Genomic DNA, 6,771 nt, shown 5'->3' with positions numbered 1-6,771 from the left:
CACAGCCCCTGGGACCCCTTTCCTTTGCCCCCCTGCCAGCCTCAGCTGCCCCACACAGCTCTCCCTCGTGGCCCCAAGACAGCTGGGGGGGCTCCTGCCCGCCCCTCACTGCTTGCAGCCTCACACACAGCCCTGTTCACCCCCTCGCCTGCCTGCGGGCTGTACGGGCTCCGGGGAGGTCACTCTGCCCTCACCCTCTTCTCCCAGTTTGGTGGCCTCACCCTGCGTGGCAGCCCTGGTGTGGCTTGTCAGAAGCACCCCCAAAAGCCAGACACAGCAGATAACCTCAGCAAGCAGCCCTCCCTATACTCTCTGAGGCAGCCGTATCACAATGACACACCATGGTGACACAATGGTGACATAGCCACTGCTGCCCACTGGGACATGGCTGGCACTGAGACCATGGGGGACAATGGGACATGGCGGTCACAGAGATCACGGGGGACAGTGCAAGTGCTTTGCACAAGTCCATGAAGATGATGTCCGTTGCTCTTTCCCCACCCACCAAAGCTGTAACCCCATCATAGACGGCCACCAGATTTGTCAGGCACGATCTGCCCCGAGTGAAGCCATGTTGTCTGTCATCAACAACCTCCTTATTTCCTATGGCCCTTAGCAACAGCTTCTCAGGTATGACGGCCAGCGGGTGGTGAAGGCTCTGCAGCCCCACAAAGGGAGGAAGGCCGTGGGGGGAGCTTTGTTCCCCTTTAACAGGGAGGAGGACAACTCCTCCATTGACACTCGTGTGTGCCCCCACTCCTATATGACCTCATTTCCCCTCACCAGTTCCACTCCTATGGCCATTATACCCCCACTGTCACTCACATGTGCCCCCCAACATGCAGCCCCATGTCCTCCACCCTGAGCTGCTCCCCCCGCATCTCCCCCCACACTTTGCAGAATCACAGAGTTGTAGGGGTTGGAAGGGACCTCGAGAGCTCATCGGGACCAACCCCCCTGCCAAAGCAGCTCCCTACAGCAGGCTGCCCACGTAGGCCTCCAGACGGGCCTTGAATATCTCCAGAGAAGGGACCCCACAGCCTCCCTGGGCAGCCTGTCCCAGCGCTCCGGCACCCTCTCTGTGAAGAATTTCTTTCGTCTGTTGGTGCGGAACTGCCTGGGCTCCATTTTGTGGCCGTTGCCTCTTGTCCTGTCCCCACAGGCCTCTGAGAAGAGGTTGGCCAAATCCCTGTCTCCCACGCTTCACATATTTAAGCACATTGATGAGATCCCCCCTCAGTCTTCTCTTCCCAAGGCTGAACAGCCCCAGGTCTCTCAGCCTCTCCTCCTAGGGAAGATGCTCCAGGCCCCGTATCACCTTCGTGGGCTCCGCTGGACCCTTCCCAGGAGATCCCGGTCTGTTTTGTACCGGGGAGCCCAGAGCTGGACCCAGGACTCACGAACTGCATTCAGTCCTCAGCACGGGATACAGTACAGTTCTCCCTGACTGTGTGCTCCAGGTGCCCCCAGCCCCATGTGTCCCCTTAGCTCTGTGTTGTTCCCCCCCAGCACCCCCCACATCATGCCCCCAGCACAGAACCTTCCAGAGCGGCCCTGCACACCCAGCCCTGCCCTGCCTCAGCTCTTCCTTGCACCTGAGGGTGATGAAGGCTCTGCACCCCCACGAAGGGAGGAAGGCTTGTAGCTCCCGGGCCTTCCTCTTTCCCTTTTTAAACACTGGTGCTAGATTTTCCCTCCTGCAGTCAGTGGGAACTCCTTAAACGCACTTCCACAACTTCTCAGGTATGAGGGACAGTGGCTTAGCAAGTCCACCGGTTCCCTCAGGACCCGTGGATGTACGTTGAAGACATCGTGTGGGGCAACCCAGGAGAGGATGCTTTTGAGAAAGGGGAGAAAATAATAAAAAATTGGATGGCTGCTTTTTTCACGTTAAACACAGTAAGGTGAAAGGATGTGCGCTGGAAATGCTTTTATTTAGGAATAAATTGGCAAGATGGAGGTCATCAGCTCCCTACGGATGTGGTCAGTAAAAGAGCAGCTATGCCCATGCCTGAGGCCTCGCCGACAGATTCTTGTTGTGCACCTGTGCGGGGGCTCCGTCTGCACTGGTTCCCAAGGCCTCACCTCCCTCCTCTGCACCCCTTGTGCTGAGGCTGTCGGGGCGTATTTGGGGCTAGCACATGCCATATAAGGGCATATGACGTCATCTCTCCTTTATGACATCACACACCATATAAGGTCATGTGACGTCACCCCTCCTTTATGACGTCACAGCCAGACACAGTATATAAGGCCCCGCTCGCGCCCACAGGGCCAGCAGTAGAGATTGCCTCTGCTGCTGTGCGGTGCTGGTGTTTGCCGAGGGCTCAGAGCCTGCTGTCCCTCTCAGGCCCAGGCCGTGCGATTGCTGGTAGCTTTTGCTGGCAGCGTTTGGTGACTGTTCACCAATTTGTAATTCTTTGTTCACCGATTTGCAATTCTTTCAACAATGAGCCAGGGTGGTGTTGGCCAGGGACCCATGGTGTCTGGTCACTCCTCATCCCGTCGGGGCCCAGCACGACGCCCCAGGAGCCCTGTGCAGCAGAAGGAGCACGGGCAGGAGCTGGACAAACTGCGGGCAATGCAGTGCCCTTCAGCAGGAGACCCGCTGCCTGATAAAGAAAAGATCTCTGGAAGTGACGGAAGAGGTGGGGTGGATCAAGAAAGAGAGTGGCCCAAAACAGAACACAGTACTCGAGGTGCGGCCTCACCAGAGCCGAGTACAGGGGGATGATCACGTCCCTAGCCCTGCTGGTCACACTGTTTCTTATGCAAGCCAGGATGCCGTTGGCCTTCTTGGCCACCTGAGCACACTGCTGGCTCATATTCAGCCGTCAATTTTCAGTCAGCACAACAGAGCTAGCCGGTCAAAAGAAGTGACATTCCCAATCCATATTGGCTCCCCAGTGCGAGAAGGAGATTAAAAATACCAGCATGGGCCCAAAGGAGGGCAGCTCCCTGTCCTTGTGCTGTGTTTCCCAGCTGTCCACGGTTGGATCCTGTGCCAGCTTTTGGCCAGCAGTGCCAGCCATGTCCCAGTGGGCAGCAGTGGCCATGTCACCATGGTGTCACCGTGGTGTGTCATTGTGATACAGCGGCCTCAAAGGGTAGAGGGAGGGCTGCTTGGTGAGGTTATCTGCTGGGAGGCGGGTGTCTGTCTGTGCACGGGGAATCTGATGGACCCTCATTCCTGCAGGCGGCAGAGATTCTCATGGCAATCCAGGGAGCCAAGAAATGCTGGACAGGCCCTGCGAACTCCAGGAGCACCTGACGGAGCTCAGCAGAGAGGTTGGTGTCCCCTCCTTTGTCCGTGTCCCTCAGCTGTGACAGCTAGGGCAGTGTCAGGGGCTAAGTGCCTCTCTGCCGCTCCTCTTTGCAGAAACGTTGCATGGCCCAGCTGCAGGAGTTGATGGCACCTGTGAAGGTGAGTTCACAGACCCTCAGACTCATAGAGTCACAGAAGGCTTGAGGTAGGAAGAGGTGGCTGGTGGCGATGATCTTATTAATCACAAATTCAAGGCGAATGGCAAGGATATCTTGCCAGGTGGAGAGCTCACAGGAGTGCCTCAGTGCCCTGATGGCTACTCCTCTTCCCCTTCCCTCTCACAGAAGCACATGCTGGAGCAGGGAAAAAAGACAGTCGCAAAGACCAAGATATAAGGAACAATGTGGCTCATCCTAACAGAGAAGGGGGGAGAGGGAAGGGGGGCAGTGCTGGGTCCATGCACCCCCTGTGGCATATGGCAGCTCTACTCTGCTCTCCTGAGACCCCATCTGGAGCACTGTGTTCAGCTCTGGGGCCCCCAGAAGCAGAAGGACATGGAAATATTAGAACGAGTCCGGCAGAGCACCACAAAGATGATCAAGGGGCTGGAGCACCTCTGCTACAAAGACAGGCTGAGAGAATTGGGACTCTTCAGCCTGGGGAGGAGAAAGCTCCACAGAGACCTTTAATAACCTTCCAATACCTAAAGCTGAAGAAAGCTGGGGAGCGCAGTGATACTTGACAAGGAGTAATGGCTTTAAACTAAAAGAGGGTAGATTTAGATGAGATACAAGGAAGAAATTCTTTACTCAGAGGGTGGTGAGGCACTGGAACAGGCTGCTCAGAGAAGCTGTGGATGCCCCATCCCTGGAAGTGTTTAAGGCCACGTTGGATGGGGCTTGGAGCAACCTGGTCTAGTGGAAGGTGTCCCTACTCATGGCAGGGGGCCTGGAATTTGATGATCTTTAAGGGCCCTTCCAACCCAAGCCCTTCTATGGTTCTGTGATCCTATGAGTGCCCTTCCTGTGGGTCTGGAGCTCCAGCAGCTGGAGGGATGGTCGCCAGGAGGGGACACTGGCAAGGATCTCCAGCTAGGCAGAGATCTCTCAGCAGTGCCCCAGTGCCCTGATGGCTGCTCCTCTGCTTTTCCTCTCCCACAGGAACTTGAGCTGAAAGCGAACGAAGAGACATCTGACGGCCTGAAGGTGGGGTGCAAGGCAGAGGGCAGAAGTTGGCCCTTCCTTCGAGGGTCAGAGAGGGGGGTGCCAGCGCTGCTTCTGTGCAGCCCAGCGGCCTCAGGCAGCGGTGTAGCTGGGCCAGACATTTGTGCCAGAATGCGGTGGAGAGGGAAGGGGGGGGGCATCATTTCCCTGTGCCTGTCTATGAGTCGACAGCTCTCCCTGTGCCTTGGGGCAGTGGGGGAGCTAGATGGCATGGCCCCAAAGCTGGAGAGCAGTGAGGGTCCCTGGGTCCCAGCACGATTGTCCAGAATACTGTGCCTGTTGTTTTGCAGCACATTCCCAAGCTGGAAGAGCAGCTGCAGGAGGAGGAGGAGCAGACAAAGGTAGCGTGCAGGGGCCAAGGGGAACCGTGGGGTGCCCGCTGGCACAGGGTGGGTGATGTGGGGGAGGGCTGGAGTAGGGACAGGGAGTCAACAGCTCTGTCTCCCAGGTGCTGCGTCAGGAATTAAGATGTCTACGGGAGGATGTAGAGGAGAAAGAAGTAGAACATGCCTGGTGAGTGGGGACTGCCCCTTCCCCTCCCTTGCCCCACACTTCACAGAATCACAGAATTGTCTAGGTTGGAAGAGACCTCCAAGATCACCCAGTCCAACCTCTGACCTAACACTAACCAGTCCTCCACTAAACCATATCACTAAGTTCAACATCTAAACGTCTTTTAAAGACCTCCAGGGATGGGGACTCCAACACTTCCCTGGGCAGCCCATACCAATGTCCAACAACCCTCTCAGTAAAGAAGTTCTTCCTAATATCCAACCTAAACATCCCCTGGTGCAACTTTAGCCCATTCCCCCTCATCCCAAGCTTCGCTGCCCTTCTCTGGACTCTCTCGAGCACCTCCATGTGCTTCCTGTAGTGAGGGGCCCAAAACTGAACACAGTACTCGAGGTGCGGCCTCACCAGAGCCGAGTACAGGGGGACTATCACTTCCCTAGACCTGCTGGCCACACTGCTTCTTATACAAGCCAGGATGCCGTTGGCCTTCTTGACCACCTGAGCACACTGCTGGCTCATATTCAGCCAACTATCCACCAATACTCCCAGGTCCTTCTCTGCCAGGCAGCTGGATTTGACTCCATTCACCACAACTCTTTGGGCCCGGCTACCCAGCCAGTTTTTAACCCAATGAAGTGTACGCCAGTCCAAGCCACTTGTACCCAGGGGGTTCTCCACAGCACCCAGTGGAGCAATGGGACCGCCAGGGCTGGAGACGGGCAACCAGGGATGGAGTGTGGGAGCCCGTTCTGATCAGCACCTGGTGTGACAGAGGAGCCCAATCCCGGTCCAGGGGTGTGCACATTCTGCTGGGGAGCCCCCGTGGTGCTGGAGTTCTGCACTCACCCAACCAAAAACCCTGTTACCTGCAGGCAGCAGCAGCAGATGGAAGTGCAGGCCGTGACACCAGGGAGTGTGATGATGGAGGTGCTGGAAGCAGAACAGGTAAGGGGGAGAGCCCATGTCAACCCCTGCCCCTGCCCCTGCCAGCATGGGGCTCCCTAGGGACAGGGGTCCATGGAGCGCTTGGTCCAGGCCCAGGCTGCGCTCCTGCAGGCAACTCCTGCACTTGGGCATCAGCCCGGACTGTGCAGTGGGGCCTGACAAGTGTCCCTACCTTGTGTTGCCCTACAGAAGGAGAAGCTGGCGAGAAGAGGTGCCATTTCCTGGCTGTGGTGAGTGTCCCCTCAGGTGCCCTCAGGCCGCAAGCCCACACCCAGGTTCCCCTGCAGGACGCCTGCTGCGGCGTGTCTGCCCAATGCCAAGGTGTCTCACGTCCAAGCGAGCAATGAGAAATGCCTGGAGGGGCAGCCTGTGGGGCTCCCAGAACAGTCCCCTCTGGCATGGGTGCGGGATGTGTCCAGCCTGCCCTTTTTCCAGCCCTTTTTCTGCCCCACAGGACATTCTGCCTTATCTTCGTGTCCTTGGAGCTGGCCGTCCTTTTCATGCTGGGAGTTGCGGTGCTCTACGCCTCCTGTTATGACCAGGAGTTCTTCTACCACCTGCTGCTTCATGTGCTGCCAGAAGACACCTACACTGACCTGGTGTACTTCCTTGAAGACACCCTGCCTCTGGTCAGTGAGGGCGTGCTGCCCTACTGACATCTCTTCTAAATAAATCTGAGGCTTCTCTACCCAGTTCCCCTGTGCTTGTGCAAGAAAAGGAATTGACCAGAAAAAAACAAGTAGCTGAGTCCCTCTACAGATAGGTAGGAGAAACTTCATGTTTGCAGGGTCCGGTCCTCCCAGGGGACTTCAAGCCCCATCTGTC

Source organism: Aythya ferina (genome assembly GCF_964211825.1).
Source record: "Aythya ferina genome assembly, chromosome: 28".
NCBI classification, from domain to species: domain Eukaryota; kingdom Metazoa; phylum Chordata; class Aves; order Anseriformes; family Anatidae; genus Aythya; species Aythya ferina.
The sequence above is the reverse complement of the archived record's forward strand: the minus strand, read 5'-3'. Positions refer to the sequence as shown.